The sequence below is a fragment of the Cervus elaphus genome, chromosome 13 (assembly GCF_910594005.1).
Source record: "Cervus elaphus chromosome 13, mCerEla1.1, whole genome shotgun sequence".
In the NCBI taxonomy this organism is placed as follows: Eukaryota; Metazoa; Chordata; class Mammalia; order Artiodactyla; family Cervidae; genus Cervus; species Cervus elaphus.
Genome location: NC_057827.1, coordinates 6,353,377 through 6,373,407, shown reverse-complemented (window position 1 = coordinate 6,373,407; position 20,031 = coordinate 6,353,377). Strand labels below are relative to the sequence as shown.

The window sequence follows — 20,031 nt, the reverse complement described above, 5'->3', positions numbered from 1 at the left end:
CTCTGAGAGAAGTACTCACTGTCCGATGCCAGCATTTACGGCGACACCTACCACCACTGGACAAGCCGGATGCCTCTTCTGCTCCTCAGTGCCCTTCACCATGGACCCCAAATTCCAAGAAGGCCGCTCGAACATCTGTGCACGGCCCACCCGCAGATGGGATCCTCGCAAATGGTGGGCACCTGGCTCCTACTTGCGTGTGTGTGACGCAGTCAGAGAAGGCCCCTTGCTAACCAGTCCCAACCTTAACCCCAAGGGAGGCAACGTGCTGGACCTCAGTTTCGATGAGGAGACGGTAGTGAGTTCTCACTCATTTTGTTCAGATTTCCAAGGAATGCATGAGAGGGTGTCGTCATCGATCCGAGCACGTGCTGGCTGGCTCCCCACCTCCACAGGGCAGGCAGCGCCGCTCCAAGGAGGAGCCAGTGACCTGGGAGTCCTCCAGCAGCCGGGGCAACTCAGAGCCACCAGGCTTCTCAGCAAGAGGAACGGTCCCTCCATACGTACAGCCACTCAGGCAGTGCCAGGAAACCTGAAATTCACGACACGTCTTGGGGCAGGAGAAGCCGTACCGTGCTCGGTGATCCAAAAAGACCTGGCACCACCCTGGGCCGCCACACTTCTTACCGGACTCCCTTGCACCTCGAGCCGCCGCCTCATGGGCGGACCTTCGTCTCCTGGGTCATGGACAGCCATATCTGGCAACTGCACCTGACAAGGGGACAGAAAGCACAGGAACACTTGAGATGTGGACTTGGGCTCTCACTGAGGAACACTGATGCAGAGCTTTCACTGGGGGAAGGCCTGTATCTGCAACCCAACTACATCCATCCCTTACAGACAACTGGTGACCTACCGTTCAAAAGAGTGCAGCAAATTAAGCTCAAGGTCATGTGGGTGTCTTTCTGACTCAGCATGCATGGGTGGCAGGGGATTCGATGTGGGGTTGAGTGCCTGTGTCCCGGTGTACCAACAAGAATGCACTCTCGGCAATTTGGGGGTGTGTCCAGAAATATGTCCAGGTAGCAAAGTCTCAGTGCCCGCATTGAAAGGCCCTACATTCTGAACACCCATGCCGTCGTCATGGAGCCCTGACCTCCTGTCCTCCCACGACATGGGGGATGACACCTGGCATCTTCCTTCAGCCCCATGCAAAATTTCACTGAGGGGCTGTTGACGTAGGCTCTAGGCTCCCAGTCTCCATGACCCATGATGTCTGACCAAAGCACAGAAATCTGACTGCCCAAGGACACCTTGCAGAGCATCTGTGTGAATGCCACGTACCCTGAGACTGTAGCTACTACTACAGCTCAGGGGTCCTTGGCACAAGGTTCACCTCCACCCTAACCAGAAAAGTTTCCCAGAGAACTACAGAGTAAGGTGAACTTGGCACTAGGGCAGATTCGGCCCAGCGCACCCTCGAATCGGAGCAGAATTCAAGGCATGCGTCTCTTCCTGCCAGTCAGTCTACTCATTGGGCGGCCTCTGACAGAAAGTAAGGATGGGACTTGGACTTCCTCACGTACCAGGATCCAGGGGTCAGTCCCACAGAAACAGGTCCCTTTCCTGGCCAGATTATCCTCACATCCACACCCTGTAGGGACCAGGCTACTGACCACAGCCTACAGAAAGCTCCCATAATGCAGGGCGTGGTCCACATTGGACTCATCCTGCCCCAAGGGTCACTCACCCAAATCTGAAGCCTCCAAGGCCTCGGCACACACAGGGACAATCCTCAAGCAGGAACACCCACAGGATGACGGTGGGCAAAATGACCGCGTGCACACAGATCACTAAGGATGCTTTCATGAAGACTTCAGAAGACCTGTCAGGGGAAGACCCTGGATGCCACAGGTCTCTGCCATAGCGCCATGGGAGCTGCTGGCTCCTACATTGAGTCAGCCTGGATATTCCACCCAATGACCAATCTCTACCAGAACCATGGGCCTCCAAGCTTGATGCTCCATTGCCAGGGGGCCAACACATTGGTGCTATCAGGGCCGGCTGACTGGCCCCAACCTTAGGGAGCCTAGGTAATTCCAGGCCCAGGGGACAAATGGCGGCCAAGGGGCATGTGCACACACCACATAACAACCCACAGGGCTGGTTGCTTGGCCTCTCTTATTGCAACTCTTCAAGGCACCAAAGATACCCTTGGGGAGTCCTTCTACTGGCAGCAGGCCACCAAGGACACAAAGGTCACCTCTCACTGAGCCTCCCAGGCACAAGCAATGCCCTCTCCTCTGTACCCAGCTGAGGGCAGCTTCAAAAGGACCACACTATGTATCAGTGAGAACAGAACGACAGTGCCTGCAGCCTCAGCAGACATAACATCCCAGGCAATCACACTGCGCTTTTCCTCACCTGCCCAACCATTCGCCTCTGGGGCTCTGGTCAACCTGCAGGAGCAATGCAGGCCTGTGACCACAACACAGTCCATGGCGACCTCCAAGACTCAAGCATGTGACGGGACTTGCAACTCAGGAACTGCCAAGGGCAGAAATGAGGCCTATTAACTTTCACAACTGCCACCGTTCCCCTAGGTCTCTGCAGCCGCTGCAGCCCACAGGGTACTCAGCAATCTCACCAACCCAAAGGGCCGCAATGGCGAGGGCCTCAGATCTCACCTGGGCCTCCAATCAGACACCACAGAAGCTTCCTTGCGTCACAATCGACATCACGAGAGCCCCAATTAGTACATTTGCAGCAGGAACCAGGACAAAATGCACCGCTCTGAGAGAAGACCTCACTGTCCGATGCCAGGATCTACTGCGACACCTACCACCACTGGACAAGCCGGATGCCTCTTCTGCTCCTCAGTGCCCTTCACCATGGAACCCACATTCCAAGAAGGCCGCTCGAACATCTGTACACGGCCCACCCGCAGATGGGAGCCTCGCAAATGGTGGGGACCTGGCTCCTACTTGCTTGTGTGTGACGCAGTCAGAGAAGCCCTCTTGCTAACCAGTCCCACCCTCAACCCCAAGGGAGGCAACGTGCTGGACCTCAGTTTCGATGAGGAGACGGTAGTGAGTTCTCACTCATTTTGTTCAGATTTCCAAGGAATGCATGAGAGGGTGTCGTCATCGATCCGAGCACGTGCTGGCTGGCTCCCCACCTCCACAGGGCAGGCAGCGCCGCTCCAAGGAGGAGCCACTGACCTGGGAGTCCTCCAGCAGCAGGGGCAACTCAGAGTTCACAGGCTTCTCAGCAAGAGGAACGGTCCCTCCATACGTACAGCCACTCAGGCAGTGCCAGGAAACCTGAAATTCACGACACGTCTTGGGGCAGGAGAAGCCGTACCGTGCTCGGTGATCCAAAAAGACCTGGCACCACCCTGGGCCGCCACACTTCTTGCCGGACTCCCTTGCACCTCGAGCCGCCGCCTCATGGGCGGACCTTCGTCTCCTGGGTCATGGACAGCCATATCTGGCAACTGCACCTGACAAGGGGACAGAAAGCACAGGAACACTTGAGATGTGGACTTGGGCTCTCACTGAGGAACACTGATGCAGAGCTTTCACTGGGGAAAGGCCTGTATCTGCAACCCAACTACATCCATCCCTTACAGACAACTGGTGACCTACCGTTCAAAAGAGTGCAGCAAATTAAGCTCAAGGTCATGTGGGTGTCTTTCTGACTCAGCATGCATGGGTGGCAGGGGATTCGATGTGGGGTTGAGTGCCTGTGTCCCGGTGTACCAACAAGAATGCACTCTCGGCAATTTGGGGGTGTGTCCAGAAATATGTCCAGGTAGCCTAGTCTCAGTGCCCGCATTGAAAGGCCCTACAGTCTGAACACGCATGCCGTCGTCATGGAGCCCTGACCTCCTGTCCTCCCACGACATGGGGGATGACACCTGGCATCTTCCTTCAGCCCCATGCAAAATTTCACTGAGGGGCTGTTGACGTAGGCTCTAGGCTCCCAGTCTCCATGACCCATGATGTCTGACCAAAGCACAGAAATCTGACTGCCCAAGGACACCTTGCAGAGCATCTGTGTGAATGCCACGTACCCTGAGACTGTAGCTACTACTACAGCTCAGGGGTCCTTGGCACAAGGTTCACCTCCACCCTAACCAGAAAAGTTTCCCAGAGAACTACAGAGTAAGGTGAACTTGGCACTAGGGCAGATTCAGCCCAGCGCACCCTCGAAGAGGAGCAGAATTCAAGGCATGCGTCTCTTCCTGCCAGTCAGTCTACTCATTGGGCGGCCTCTGACAGAAAGTAAGGATGGGACTTGGACTTCCTCACGTACCAGGATCCAGGGGTCAGTCCCACAGAAACAGGTCCCTTTCCTGGCCAGATTATCCTCACATCCACACCCTGTAGGGACCAGGCTACTGACCACAGCCTACAGAAAGCTCCCATAATGCAGGGCGTGGTCCACATTGGACTCATCCTGCCCCAAGGGTCACTCACCCAAATCTGAAGCCTCCAAGGCCTCGGCACACACAGGGACAATCCTCAAGCAGGAACACCCACAGGATGACGGTGGGCAAAATGACCGCGTGCACACAGATCACTAAGGATGCTTTCATGAAGACTTCAGAAGACCTGTCAGGGGAAGACCCTGGATGCCACAGGTCTCTGCCATAGCGCCATGGGAGCTGCTGGCTCCTACATTTAGTCAGCCTGGCTATTCCAACCAATGACCAAACTCTACCAGAACCATGGGCCTCCAAGCTTGATGCTCCATTGCCAGGGGGCCAACACATTGGTGCTATCAGGGCCGGCTGACTGGCCCCAACCTTAGGGAGCCTAGGTAATTCCAGGCCCAGGGGACAAATGGCGGCCAAGGGGCATGTGCACACACCACATAACAACCCACAGGGCTGGTTGCTTGGCCTCTCTTATTGCAACTCTTCAAGGCACCAAAGATACCCTTGGGGAGTCCTTCTACTGGCAGCAGGCCACCAAGGACACAAAGGTCACCTCTCACTGAGCCTCCCAGGCACAAGCAATGCCCTCTCCTCTGTACCCAGCTGAGGGCAGCTTCAAAAGGACCACACTATGTATCAGTGAGAACAGAACGACAGTGCCTGCAGCCTCAGCAGACATAACATCCCAGGCAATCACACTGCGCTTTTCCTCACCTGCCCAACCATTCTCCTCTGGGGCTCTGGTCAACCTGCAGGAGCAATGCAGGCCTGTGACCACAACACAGTCCATGGCGACCTCCAAGACTCAAGCATGTGACAGGACTTGCAACTCAGGAACTGCCAAGGGCAGAAATGAGGCCTATTAACTTTCACAACTGCCACCGTTCCCCTAGGTCTCTGCAGCCGCTGCAGCCCACAGGGTACTCAGCAATCTCACCAACCCAAAGGGCCGCAATGGCGAGGGCCTCAGATCTCACCTGGGCCTCCAATCAGACACCACAGAAGCTTCCTTGAGTCACAATCGACATCACGAGAGCCCCAATTAGCACACTTGCAGCAGGAACCAGAACAAAATGCACCGCTCTGAGAGAAGTACTCACTGTCCGATGCCAGCATTTACGGCGACACCTACCACCACTGGACAAGCCGGATGCCTCTTCTGCTCCTCAGTGCCCTTCACCATGGACCCCAAATTCCAAGAAGGCCGCTCGAACATCTGTGCACGGCCCACCCGCAGATGGGATCCTCGCAAATGGTGGGCACCTGGCTCCTACTTGCGTGTGTGTGACGCAGTCAGAGAAGGCCCCTTGCTAACCAGTCCCAACCTTAACCCCAAGGGAGGCAACGTGCTGGACCTCAGTTTCGATGAGGAGACGGTAGTGAGTTCTCACTCATTTTGTTCAGATTTCCAAGGAATGCATGAGAGGGTGTCGTCATCGATCCGAGCACGTGCTGGCTGGCTCCCCACCTCCACAGGGCAGGCAGCGCCGCTCCAAGGAGGAGCCAGTGACCTGGGAGTCCTCCAGCAGCCGGGGCAACTCAGAGCCACCAGGCTTCTCAGCAAGAGGAACGGTCCCTCCATACGTACAGCCACTCAGGCAGTGCCAGGAAACCTGAAATTCACGACACGTCTTGGGGCAGGAGAAGCCGTACCGTGCTCGGTGATCCAAAAAGACCTGGCACCACCCTGGGCCGCCACACTTCTTACCGGACTCCCTTGCACCTCGAGCCGCTGCCTCATGGGCGGACCTTCGTCTCCTGGGTCATGGACAGCCATATCTGGCAACTGCACCTGACAAGGGGACAGAAAGCACAGGAACACTTGAGATGTGGACTTGGGCTCTCACTGAGGAACACTGATGCAGAGCTTTCACTGGGGGAAGGCCTGTATCTGCAACCCAACTACATCCATCCCTTACAGACAACTGGTGACCTACCGTTCAAAAGAGTGCAGCAAATTAAGCTCAAGGTCATGTGGGTGTCTTTCTGACTCAGCATGCATGGGTGGCAGGGGATTCGATGTGGGGTTGAGTGCCTGTGTCCCGGTGTACCAACAAGAATGCACTCTCGGCAATTTGGGGGTGTGTCCAGAAATATGTCCAGGTAGCAAAGTCTCAGTGCCCGCATTGAAAGGCCCTACATTCTGAACACCCATGCCGTCGTCATGGAGCCCTGACCTCCTGTCCTCCCACGACATGGGGGATGACACCTGGCATCTTCCTTCAGCCCCATGCAAAATTTCACTGAGGGGCTGTTGACGTAGGCTCTAGGCTCCCAGTCTCCATGACCCATGATGTCTGACCAAAGCACAGAAATCTGACTGCCCAAGGACACCTTGCAGAGCATCTGTGTGAATGCCACGTACCCTGAGACTGTAGCTACTACTACAGCTCAGGGGTCCTTGGCACAAGGTTCACCTCCACCCTAACCAGAAAAGTTTCCCAGAGAACTACAGAGTAAGGTGAACTTGGCACTAGGGCAGATTCGGCCCAGCGCACCCTCGAATCGGAGCAGAATTCAAGGCATGCGTCTCTTCCTGCCAGTCAGTCTACTCATTGGGCGGCCTCTGACAGAAAGTAAGGATGGGACTTGGACTTCCTCACGAACCAGGATCCAGGGGTCAGTCCCACAGAAACAGGTCCCTTTCCTGGCGAGATTATCCTCACATCCACACCCTGTAGGGACCAGGCTACTGACCACAGCCTACAGAAAGCTCCCATAATGCAGGGCGTGGTCCACATTGGACTCATCCTGCCCCAAGGGTCACTCACCCAAATCTGAAGCCTCCAAAGCCTCGGCACACACAGGGACAATCCTCAAGCAGGAACACCCACAGGATGACGGTGGGCAAAATGACCGCGTGCACACAGATCACTAAGGATGCTTTCATGAAGACTTCAGAAGACCTGTCAGGGGAAGACCCTGGATGCCACAGGTCTCTGCCATAGCGCCATGGGAGCTGCTGGCTCCTACATTGAGTCAGCCTGGATATTCCACCCAATGACCAATCTCTACCAGAACCATGGGCCTCCAAGCTTGATGCTCCATTGCCAGGGGGCCAACACATTGGTGCTATCTGGGCCGGCTGACTGGCCCCAACCTTAGGGAGCCTAGGTAATTCCAGGCCCAGGGGACAAATGGCGGCCAAGGGGCATGTGCACACACCACATAACAACCCACAGGGCTGGTTCCTTGGCCTCTCTTATTGCAACTCTTCAAGGCACCAAAGATACCCTTGGGGAGTCCTTCTACTGGCAGGAGGCCATCAAGGACACAAAGGTCACCTCTCACTGAGCCTCCCAGGCACAAGCAATGCCCTCTCCTCTGTACCCAGCTGAGGGCAGCTTCAAAAGGACCACACTATGTATCAGTGAGAACAGAACGACAGTGCCTGCAGCCTCAGCAGACATAACATCCCAGGCAATCACACTGCACTTTTCCTCACCTGCCCAACCATTCTCCTCTGGGGCTCTGGTCAACCTGCAGGAGCAATGCAGGCCTGTGACCACAACACAGTCCATGGCGACCTCCAAGACTCAAGCATGTGACAGGACTTGCAACTCAGGAACTGCCAAGGGCAGAAATGAGGCCTATTAACTTTCACAACTGCCACCGTTCCCCTAGGTCTCTGCAGCCGCTGCAGCCCACAGGGTACTCAGCAATCTCACCAACCCAAAGGGCCGCAATGGCGAGGGCCTCAGATCTCACCTGGGCCTCCAATCAGACACCACAGAAGCTTCCTTGCGTCACAATCGACATCACGAGAGCCCCAATTAGCACACTTGCAGCAGGAACCAGGACAAAATGCACCGCTTGAGAGAAGAACTCACTGTCCGATGCCAGGATCTACTGCGACACCTACCACCACTGGACAAGCCGGATGCCTCTTCTGCTCCTCAGTGCCCTTCACCATGCACCCCACATTCCAAGAAGGCCGCTCGAACATCTGTACACGGCCCACCCGCAGATGGGAGCCTCGCAAATGGTGGGGACCTGGCTCCTACTTGCGTGTGTGTGACGCAGTCAGAGAAGCCCTCTTGCTAACCAGTCCCACCCTCAACCCCAAGGGAGGCAACGTGCTGGACCTCAGTTTCGATGAGGAGACGGTAGTGAATTCTCACTCATTTTGTTCAGATTTTCCAAGGAATGCATGAGAGGGTGTCGTCATCGATCCGAGCACGTGCTGGCTGGCTCCCCACCTCCACAGGGCAGGCAGCGCCGCTCCAAGGAGGAGCCAGTGACCTGGGAGTCCTCCAGCAGCCGGGGAAACTCAGAGCCACCAGGCTTCTCAGCAAGAGGAACGGTCCCTCCATACATACAGCCACTCAGGCAGTGCCAGGAAACCTGAAATTCACGACACGTCTTGGGGCAGGAGAAGCCGTACCGTGCTCAGTGATCCAAAAAGACCTGGCACCACCCTGGGCCACCACACTTCTTGCCGGACTCCCTTGCACCTCGAGCCGCCGCCTCATGGGCGGACCTTCGTCTCCTGGGTCATGGACAGCCATATCTGGCAACTGCACCTGACAAGGGGACAGAAAGCACAGGAACACTTGAGATGTGGACTTGGGCTCTCACTGAGGAACACTGATGCAGAGCTTTCACTGGGGGAAGGCCTGTATCCGCAACTCAACTACATGCATCCCTTACAGACAACTGGTGACCTACCGTTCAAAAGAGTGCAGCAAATTAGGCTCAAGGTCATGTGGGTGTCTTTCTGACTCAGCATGCATGGGTGGCAGGGGATTCGATGTGGGGTTGAGTGCCTGTGTCCCGGTGTACCAACAAGAATGCACTCTCGGCAATTTGGGGGTGTGTCTAGAAATATGTCCAGGTAGCCTAGTCTCAGTGCCCGCATTGAAAGGCCCTACAGTCTGAACACGCATGCCGTCGTCATGGAGCCCTGACCTCCTGTCCTCCCACGACATGGGGGATGACACCTGGCATCTTCCTTCAGCCCCATGCAAAATTTCACTGAGGGGCTGTTGACGTAGGCTCTAGGCTCCCAGTCTCCATGACCCATGATGTCTGACCAAAGCACAGAAATCTGACTGCCCAAGGACACCTTGCAGAGCATCTGTGTGAATGCCACGTACCCTGAGACTGTAGCTACTACTACAGCTCAGGGGTCCTTGCCACAAGGTTCACCTCCACCCTAACCAGAAAAGTTTCCCAGAGAACTACAGAGTAAGGTGAACTTGGCACTAGGGCAGATTCGGCCCAGCGCACCCTCGAATCGGAGCAGAATTCAAGGCATGCGTCTCTTCCTGCCAGTCAGTCTACTCATTGGGCGGCCTCTGACAGAAAGTAAGGATGGGACTTGGACTTCCTCACGTACCAGGATCCAGGGGTCAGTCCCACAGAAACAGGTCCCTTTCCTGGCCAGATTATCCTCACATCCACACCCTGTAGGGACCAGGCTACTGACCACAGCCTACAGAAAGCTCCCATAATGCAGGGCGTGGTCCACATTGGACTCATCCTGCCCCAAGGGTCACTCACCCAAATCTGAAGCCTCCAAGGCCTCGGCACACACAGGGACAATCCTCAAGCAGGAACACCCACAGGATGACGGTGGGCAAAATGACCGCGTGCACACAGATCACTAAGGATGCTTTCATGAAGACTTCAGAAGACCTGTCAGGGGAAGACCCTGGATGCCACAGGTCTCTGCCATAGCGCCATGGGAGCTGCTGGCTCCTACATTGAGTCAGCCTGGATATTCCACCCAATGACCAATCTCTACCAGAACCATGGGCCTCCAAGCTTGATGCTCCATTGCCAGGGGGCCAACACATTGGTGCTATCAGGGCCGGCTGACTGGCCCCAACCTTAGGGAGCCTAGGTAATTCCAGGCCCAGGGGACAAATGGCGGCCAAGGGGCATGTGCACACACCACATAACAACCCACAGGGCTGGTTGCTTGGCCTCTCTTATTGCAACTCTTCAAGGCACCAAAGATACCCTTGGGGAGTCCTTCTACTGGCAGCAGGCCATCAAGGACACAAAGGTCACCTCTCACTGAGCCTCCCAGGCACAAGCAATGCCCTCTCCTCTGTACCCAGCTGAGGGCAGCTTCAAAAGGACCACACTATGTATCAGTGAGAACAGAACGACAGTGCCTGCAGCCTCAGCAGACATAACATCCCAGGCAATCACACTGCGCTTTTCCTCACCTGCCCAACCATTCTCCTCTGGGGCTCTGGTCAACCTGCAGAAGCAATGCAGGCCTGTGACCACAACACAGTCCACGGCGACCTCCAAGACTCAAGCATGTGACAGGACTTGCAACTCAGGAACTGCCAAGGGCAGAAATGAGGCCTATTAACTTTCACAACTGCCACCGTTCCCCTAGGTCTCTGCAGCCGCTGCAGCCCACAGGGTACTCAGCAATCTCACCAACCCAAAGGGCCGCAATGGCGAGGGCCTCAGATCTCACCTGGGCCTCCAAGCAGACACCACAGAAGCTTCCTTGCATCACAATCGACATCACGAGAGCCCCAATTAGCACACTTGCAGCAGGAACCAGGACAAAATGCACCGCTTGAGAGAAGAACTCACTGTCCGATGCCAGGATCTACTGCGACACCTACCACCACTGGACAAGCCGGATGCCTCTTCTGCTCCTCAGTGCCCTTCACCATGCACCCCACATTCCAAGAAGGCCGCTCGAACATCTGTACACGGCCCACCCGCAGATGGGAGCCTCGCAAATGGTGGGGACCTGGCTCCTACTTGCGTGTGTGTGACGCAGTCAGAGAAGCCCTCTTGCTAACCAGTCCCACCCTCAACCCCAAGGGAGGCAACGTGCTGGACCTCAGTTTCAATGAGGAGACGGTAGTGAATTCTCACTCATTTTGTTCAGATTTTCCAAGGAATGCATGAGAGGGTGTCGTCATCGATCCGAGCACGTGCTGGCTGGCTCCCCACCTCCACAGGGCAGGCAGCGCCGCTCCAAGGAGGAGCCAGTGACCTGGGAGTCCTCCAGCAGCAGGGGCAACTCAGAGCCCCCAGGCTTCTCAGCAAGAGGAACGGTCCCTCCATAAGTACAGCCACTCAGGCAGTGCCAGGAAACCTGAAATTCACGACACGTCTTGGGGCAGGAGAAGCCGTACCGTGCTCGGTGATCCAAAAAGACCTGGCACCACCCTGGGCCGCCACACTTCTTGCCGGACTCCCTTGCAGCTCGAAGCGCCGCCTCATGGGCGGACCTTCGTTTCCTGGGTCATGGACAGCCATATCTGGCAACTGCACCTGACAAGGGGACAGAAAGCACAGGAACACTTGAGATGTGGACTTGGGCTCTCACTGAGGAACACTGATGCAGAGCTTTCACTGGGGGAAGGCCTGTATCTGCAACTCAACTACATGCATCCCTTACAGACAACTGGTTCAAAAAGTTCAAAAGAGTGCAGCAAATTAGGCTCAAGGTCATGTGGGTGTCTTTCTGACTCAGCATGCATGGGTGGCAGGGGATTCGATGTGGGGTTGAGTGCCTGTGTCCCGGTGTACCAACAAGAATGCACTCTCGGCAATTTGGGGGTGTGTCCAGAAGTATGTCCAGGTAACCTAGTCTCAGTGCCCGCATTGAAAGGCCCTACAGTCTGAACACCCATGCCGTCCTCATGGAGCCCTGACCTCCTGTCCTCCCACGACATGGGGGATGACACCTGGCATCTTTCTTCAGCCCCATGCAAAATTTCACTGAGGGGCTGTTGACGTAGGCTCTAGGCTCCCAGTCTCCATGACCCATGATGTCTGACCAAAGCACAGAAATCTGACTGCCCAAGGACACCTTGCAGAGCATCTGTGTGAATGCCACGAACCCTGAGACTGTAGCTACTACTACAGCTCAGGGGTCCTTGGCACAAGGTTCACCTCCACCCTAACCAGAAAAGTTTCCCAGAGAACTACAGAGAAAGGTGAACTTGGCACTAGGGCAGATTCGGCCCAGCGCACCCTCGAATCGGAGCAGAATTCAAGGCATGCGTCTCTTCCTGCCAGTCAGTCTACTCATTGGGCGGCCTCTGACAGAAAGTAAGGATGGGACTTGGACTTCCTCACGTACCAGGATCCAGGGGTCAGTCCCACAGAAACAGGTCCCTTTCCTGGCCAGATTATCCTCACATCCACACCCTGTAGGGACCAGGCTACTGACCACAGCCTACAGAAAGCTCCCATAATGCAGGGCGTGGTCCACATTGGACTCATCCTGCCCCAAGGGTCACTCACCCAAATCTGAAGCCTCCAAGGCCTCGGCACACACAGGGACAATCCTCAAGCAGGAACACCCACAGGATGACGGTGGGCAAAATGACCGCGTGCACACAGATCACTAAGGATGCTTTCATGAAGACTTCAGAAGACCTGTCAGGGGAAGACCCTGGATGCCACAGGTCTCTGCCATAGCGCCATGGGAGCTGCTGGCTCCTACATTGAGTCAGCCTGGCTATTCCAACCAATGACCAAACTCTACCAGAACCATGGGCCTCCAAGCTTGATGCTCCATTGCCTGGGGGCCAACACATTGGTGCTATCAGGGCCGGCTGACTGGCCCCAACCTTAGGGAGCCTAGGTAATTCCAGGCCCAGGGGACAAATGGCGGCCAAGGGGCATGTGCACACACCACATAACAACCCACAGGGCTGCTTGCTTGGCCTCTGTTATTGCAACTCTTCAAGGCACCAAAGATACCCTTGCGGAGTCCTTCTACTGGCAGCAGGCCACCAAGGACACAAAGGTCACCTCTCACTGAGCCTCCCAGGCACAAGCAATGCCCTCTCCTCTGTACCCAGCTGAGGGCAGCTTCAAAAGGACCACACTATGTATCAGTGAGAACAGAACGACAGTGCCTGCAGCCTCAGCAGACATAACATCCCAGGCAATCACACTGCGCTTTTCCTCACCTGCCCAACCATTCTCCTCTGGGGCTCTGGTCAACCTGCAGGAGCAATGCAGGCCTGTGACCACAACACAGTCCATGGCGACCTCCAAGACTCAAGCATGTGACAGGACTTGCAACTCAGGAACTGCCAAGGGCAGAAATGAGGCCTATTAACTTTCACAACTGCCACCGTTCCCCTAGGTCTCTGCAGCCGCTGCAGCCCACAGGGTACTCAGCAATCTCACCAACCCAAAGGGCCGCAATGGCGAGGGCCTCAGATCTCACCTGGGCCTCCAATCAGACACCACAGAAGGTTCATTGCGTCACAATCGACATCACGAGAGCCCCAATTAGCACACTTGCAGCAAGAACCAGGACAAAATGCACCGCTCTGAGAGAAGAACTCACTGTCCGATGCCAGGATCTACTGCGACACCTACCACCACTGGACAAGCCGGATGCCTCTTCTGCTCCTCAGTGCCCTTCACCATGGACCCCAAATTCCAAGAAGGCCGCTCGAACATCTGTGCACGGCCCACCCGCAGATGGGAGCCTCGCAAATGATGGGCACCTGGCTCCTACTTGCGTGTGTGTGATGCAGTCAGAGAAGGCCCCTTGTTAACCAGTCCCAATCTTAACCCCAAGGGAAGCAACGTGCTGGACCTCAGTTTCGATGAGGAGACGGAAGTGAATTCTCACTCATTTTGTTCAGATTTTCCAAGGAATGCATGAGAGGGTGTCGTCATCGATCCGAGCACGTGCTGGCTGGCTCCCCACGTCCACAGGGCACGCAGCGCTGCTCCAAGGAGGAGCCAGTGACCTGGGAGTCCTCCAGCTTGCCAGGGCAACTCAGAGCCCCCAGGCTTCTCAGCAAGAAGAACGGTCCCTCCATACGTACAGCCACTCAGGCAGTGCCAGGAAACCTGAAATTCACGACACGTCTTGGGGCAGGAGAAGCCGTACCGTGCTCGGTGATCCAAAAAGACCTGGCACCACCCTGGGCCGCCACACTTCTTGCCGGACTCCCTTGCACCTCGAGCCGCCGCCTCATGGGCGGACCTTCGTCTCCTGGGTCATGGACAGCCATATCTGGCAACTGCACCTTAAAAGGGGACAGAAAGCACAGGAACACTTGAGATGTGGACTTGGGCTCTCACTGAGGAACACTGATGCAGAGCTTTCACTGGGGGAAGGCCTGTATCTGCAACCCAACTACATCCATCCCTTACAGAAAACTGGTGACCTACCGTTCAAAAGAGTGCAGCAAATTAAGCTCAAGGTCATGTGGGTGTCTTTCTGACTCAGCATGCATGGGTGGCAGGGGATTCGATGTGGGGTTGAGTGCCTGTGTCGCGGTGTACCAACAAGAATGCACTCTCGGCAATTTGGGGGTGTGTCCAGAAATATGTCCAGGTAGCCTAGTCTCAGTGCCCACATTGAAAGGCCCTACAGTCTGAACACGCATGCCGTCGTCATGGAGCCCTGACCTCCTGTCCTCCCACGACATGGGGGATGACACCTGGCATCTTCCTTCAGCCCCATGCAAAATTTCACTGAGGGGCTGTTGACGTAGGCTCTAGGCTCCCAGTCTCCATGACCCATGATGTCTGACCAAAGCACAGAAATCTGACTGCCCAAGGACACCTTGCAGAGCATCTGTGTGAATGCCACGTACCCTGAGACTGTAGCTACTACTACAGCTCAGGGGTCCTTGGCACAAGGTTCACCTCCACCCTAACCAGAAAAGTTTCCCAGAGAACTACAGAGTAAGGTGAACTTGGCACTAGGGCAGATTCGGCCCAGCGCACCCTCGAATCGGAGCAGAATTCAAGGCATGCGTCTCTTCCTGCCAGTCAGTCTACTCATTGGGCGGCCTCTGACAGAAAGTAAGGATGGGACTTGGACTTCCTCACGTACCAGGATCCAGGGGTCAGTCCCACAGAAACAGGTCCCTTTCCTGGCCAGATTATCCTCACATCCACACCCTGTAGGGACCAGGCTACTGACCACAGCCTACAGAAAGCTCCCATAATGCAGGGCGTGGTCCACATTGGACTCATCCTGCCCCAAGGGTCACTCACCCAAATCTGAAGCCTCCAAGGCCTCGGCACACACAGGGACAATCCTCAAGCAGGAACACCCACAGGATGACGGTGGGCAAAATGACCGCGTGCACACAGATCACTAAGGATGCTTTCATGAAGACTTCAGAAGACCTGTCAGGGGAAGACCCTGGATGCCACAGGTCTCTGCCATAGCGCCATGGGAGCTGCTGGCTCCTACATTGAGTCAGCCTGGATATTCCACCCAATGACCAATCTCTACCAGAACCATGGGCCTCCAAGCTTGATGCTCCATTGCCAGGGGGCCAACACATTGGTGCTATCAGGGCCGGCTGACTGGCCCCAACCTTAGGGAGCCTAGGTAATTCCAGGCCCAGGGGACAAATGGCGGCCAAGGGGCATGTGCACACACCACATAACAACCCACAGGGCTGGTTGCTTGGCCTCTCTTATTGCAACTCTTCAAGGCACCAAAGATACCCTTGGGGAGTCCTTCTACTGGCAGCAGGCCACCAAGGACACAAAGGTCACCTCTCACTGAGCCTCCCAGGCACAAGCAATGCCCTCTCCTCTGTACCCAGCTGAGGGCAGCTTCAAAAGGACCACACTATGTATCAGTGAGAACAGAACGACAGTGCCTGCAGCCTCAGCAGACATAACATCCCAGGCAATCACACTGCGCTTTTCCTCACCTGCCCAACCATTCGCCTCTGGGGCTCTGGTCAACCTGCAGGAGCAATGCAGGCCTGTGACCACAACACAGTCCATGGCGACCTCCAAGACTCAAGCATGTGACGGGACTTGCAACTCAGGAACTGCCAAGGGCAGAAATGAGGCCTATTAACTTTCACAACTGCCACCGTTCCCCTAGGTCTCTGCAGCCGCTGCAGCCCACAGGGTACTCAGCAATCTCACCAACCCAAAGGGCCGCAATGGCGAGGGCCTCAGATCTCACCTGGGCCTCCAGTCAGACACCACAGAAGCTTCCTTGCGTCACAATCGACATCACGAGAGCCCCAATTAGTACATTTGCAGCAGGAACCAGGACAAAATGCACCGCTCGGAGAGAAGACCTCACTGTCCGATGCCAGGATCTACTGCGACACCTACCACCACTGGACAAGCCGGATGCCTCTTCTGCTCCTCAGTGCCCTTCACCATGGAACCCACATTCCAAGAAGGCCGCTCGAACATCTGTACACGGCCTACCCGCAGATGGGAGCCTCGCAAATGGTGGGGACCTGGCTCCTACTTGCTTGTGTGTGACGCAGTCAGAGAAGCCCTCTTGCTAACCAGTCCCACCCTCAACCCCAAGGGAGGCAACGTGCTGGACCTCAGTTTCGATGAGGAGACGGTAGTGAGTTCTCACTCATTTTGTTCAGATTTCCAAGGAATGCATGAGAGGGTGTCATCATCGATCCGAGCACGTGCTGGCTGGCTCCCCACCTCCACAGGGCAGGCAGCGCCGCTCCAAGGAGGAGCCACTGACCTGGGAGTCCTCCAGCAGCAGGGGCAACTCAGAGTTCACAGGCTTCTCAGCAAGAGGAACGGTCCCTCCATACGTACAGCCACTCAGGCAGTGCCAGGAAACCTGAAATTCACGACACGTCTTGGGGCAGGAGAAGCCGTACCGTGCTCGGTGATCCAAAAAGACCTGGCACCACCCTGGGCCGCCACACTTCTTGCCGGACTCCCTTGCACCTCGAGCCGCCGCCTCATGGGCGGACCTTCGTCTCCTGGGTCATGGACAGCCATATCTGGCAACTGCACCTGACAAGGGGACAGAAAGCACAGGAACACTTGAGATGTGGACTTGGGCTCTCACTGAGGAACACTGATGCAGAGCTTTCACTGGGGAAAGGCCTGTATCTGCAACCCAACTACATCCATCCCTTACAGACAACTGGTGACCTACCGTTCAAAAGAGTGCAGCAAATTAAGCTCAAGGTCATGTGGGTGTCTTTCTGACTCAGCATGCATGGGTGGCAGGGGATTCGATGTGGGGTTGAGTGCCTGTGTCGCGGTGTACCAACAAGAATGCACTCTCGGCAATTTGGGGGTGTGTCCAGAAATATGTCCAGGTAGCCTAGTCTCAGTGCCCGCATTGAAAGGCCCTACAGTCTGAACACGCATGCCGTCGTCATGGAGCCCTGACCTCCTGTCCTCCCACGACATGGGGGATGACACCTGGCATCTTCCTTCAGCCCCATGCAAAATTTCACTGAGGGGCTGTTGACGTAGGCTCTAGGCTCCCAGTCTCCATGACCCATGATGTCTGACCAAAGCACAGAAATCTGACTGCCCAAGGACACCTTGCAGAGCATCTGTGTGAATGCCACGTACCCTGAGACTGTAGCTACTACTACAGCTCAGGGGTCCTTGGCACAAGGTTCACCTCCACCCTAACCAGAAAAGTTTCCCAGAGAACTACAGAGTAAGGTGAACTTGGCACTAGGGCAGATTCAGCCCAGCGCACCCTCGAAGAGGAGCAGAATTCAAGGCATGCGTCTCTTCCTGCCAGTCAGTCTACTCATTGGGCGGCCTCTGACAGAAAGTAAGGATGGGACTTGGACTTCCTCACGTACCAGGATCCAGGGGTCAGTCCCACAGAAACAGGTCCCTTTCCTGGCCAGATTATCCTCACATCCACACCCTGTAGGGACCAGGCTACTGACCACAGCCTACAGAAAGCTCCCATAATGCAGGGCGTGGTCCACATTGGACTCATCCTGCCCCAAGGGTCACTCACCCAAATCTGAAGCCTCCAAGGCCTCGGCACACACAGGGACAATCCTCAAGCAGGAACACCCACAGGATGACGGTGGGCAAAATGACCGCGTGCACACAGATCACTAAGGATGCTTTCATGAAGACTTCAGAAGACCTGTCAGGGGAAGACCCTGGATGCCACAGGTCTCTGCCATAGCGCCATGGGAGCTGCTGGCTCCTACATTCAGTCAGCCTGGCTATTCCAACCAATGACCAAACTCTACCAGAACCATGGGCCTCCAAGCTTGATGCTCCATTGCCAGGGGGCCAACACATTGGTGCTATCAGGGCCGGCTGACTGGCCCCAACCTTAGGGAGCCTAGGTAATTCCAGGCCCAGGGGACAAATGGCGGCCAAGGGGCATGTGCACACACCACATAACAACCCACAGGGCTGCTTGCTTGGCCTCTGTTATTGCAACTCTTCAAGGCACCAAAGATACCCTTGCGGAGTCCTTCTACTGGCAGCAGGCCACCAAGGACACAAAGGTCACCTCTCACTGAGCCTCCCAGGCACAAGCAATGCCCTCTCCTCTGTACCCAGCTGAGGGCAGCTTCAAAAGGACCACACTATGTATCAGTGAGAACAGAACGACAGTGCCTGCAGCCTCAGCAGACATAACATCCCAGGCAATCACACTGCGCTTTTCCTCACCTGCCCAACCATTCTCCTCTGGGGCTCTGGTCAACCTGCAGGAGCAATGCAGGCCTGTGACCACAACACAGTCCATGGCGACCTCCAAGACTCAAGCATGTGACAGGACTTGCAACTCAGGAACTGCCAAGGGCAGAAATGAGGCCTATTAACTTTCACAACTGCCACCGTTCCCCTAGGTCTCTGCAGCCGCTGCAGCCCACAGGGTACTCAGCAATCTCACCAACCCAAAGGGCCGCAATGGCGAGGGCCTCAGATCTCACCTGGGCCTCCAATCAGACACCACAGAAGGTTCATTGCGTCACAATCGACATCACGAGAGCCCCAATTAGCACACTTGCAGCAAGAACCAGGACAAAATGCACCGCTCTGAGAGAAGAACTCACTGTCCGATGCCAGGATCTACTGCGACACCTACCACCACTGGACAAGCCGGATGCCTCTTCTGCTCCTCAGTGCCCTTCACCATGGACCCCAAATTCCAAGAAGGCCGCTCGAACATCTGTGCACGGCCCACCCGCAGATGGGAGCCTCGCAAATGATGGGCACCTGGCTCCTACTTGCGTGTGTGTGATGCAGTCAGAGAAGGCCCCTTGTTAACCAGTCCCAATCTTAACCCCAAGGGAAGCAACGTGCTGGACCTCAGTTTCGATGAGGAGACGGAAGTGAATTCTCACTCATTTTGTTCAGATTTTCCAAGGAATGCATGAGAGGGTGTCGTCATCGATCCGAGCACGTGCTGGCTGGCTCCCCACGTCCACAGGGCACGCAGCGCTGCTCCAAGGAGGAGCCAGTGACCTGGGAGTCCTCCAGCTTGCCAGGGCAACTCAGAGCCCCCAGGCTTCTCAGCAAGAAGAACGGTCCCTCCATACGTACAGCCACTCAGGCAGTGCCAGGAAACCTGAAATTCACGACACGTCTTGGGGCAGGAGAAGCCGTACCGTGCTCGGTGATCCAAAAAGACCTGGCACCACCCTGGGCCGCCACACTTCTTGCCGGACTCCCTTGCACCTCGAGCCGCCGCCTCATGGGCGGACCTTCGTCTCCTGGGTCATGGACAGCCATATCTGGCAACTGCACCTTAAAAGGGGACAGAAAGCACAGGAACACTTGAGATGTGGACTTGGGCTCTCACTGAGGAACACTGATGCAGAGCTTTCACTGGGGGAAGGCCTGTATCTGCAACCCAACTACATCCATCCCTTACAGAAAACTGGTGACCTACCGTTCAAAAGAGTGCAGCAAATTAAGCTCAAGGTCATGTGGGTGTCTTTCTGACT

General features: G+C 55.7%; 8 non-coding genes across 8 annotated transcripts; all 8 read right to left on the bottom strand.

The window, feature by feature from the left end:
* Positions 1–270: 270 nt before the first annotated feature.
* On the bottom strand, positions 271–362 carry LOC122707122. The gene has a single exon (XR_006344645.1). It is a non-coding gene; the product is annotated as a small nucleolar RNA SNORD116 (small nucleolar RNA).
* A 2,639-nt stretch (positions 363–3,001) lies between these two features.
* Positions 3,002–3,093, bottom strand: LOC122707121. The gene has a single exon (XR_006344644.1). It is a non-coding gene; the product is annotated as a small nucleolar RNA SNORD116 (small nucleolar RNA).
* A 2,639-nt stretch (positions 3,094–5,732) lies between these two features.
* LOC122707120 lies at positions 5,733–5,824 on the bottom strand. Its single transcript, XR_006344643.1, has one exon. It is a non-coding gene; the product is annotated as a small nucleolar RNA SNORD116 (small nucleolar RNA).
* A 2,638-nt stretch (positions 5,825–8,462) lies between these two features.
* On the bottom strand, positions 8,463–8,555 carry LOC122707188. Its single transcript, XR_006344709.1, has one exon. It is a non-coding gene; the product is annotated as a small nucleolar RNA SNORD116 (small nucleolar RNA).
* A 2,638-nt stretch (positions 8,556–11,193) lies between these two features.
* On the bottom strand, positions 11,194–11,286 carry LOC122707194. Its single transcript, XR_006344715.1, has one exon. It is a non-coding gene; the product is annotated as a small nucleolar RNA SNORD116 (small nucleolar RNA).
* A 2,638-nt stretch (positions 11,287–13,924) lies between these two features.
* Positions 13,925–14,017, bottom strand: LOC122707198. Its single transcript, XR_006344719.1, has one exon. It is a non-coding gene; the product is annotated as a small nucleolar RNA SNORD116 (small nucleolar RNA).
* Positions 14,018–16,657: 2,640 nt separating this feature from the next.
* On the bottom strand, positions 16,658–16,749 carry LOC122707100. Its single transcript, XR_006344624.1, has one exon. It is a non-coding gene; the product is annotated as a small nucleolar RNA SNORD116 (small nucleolar RNA).
* Positions 16,750–19,388: 2,639 nt separating this feature from the next.
* Positions 19,389–19,481, bottom strand: LOC122707197. Its single transcript, XR_006344718.1, has one exon. It is a non-coding gene; the product is annotated as a small nucleolar RNA SNORD116 (small nucleolar RNA).
* Positions 19,482–20,031: the final 550 nt, after the last annotated feature.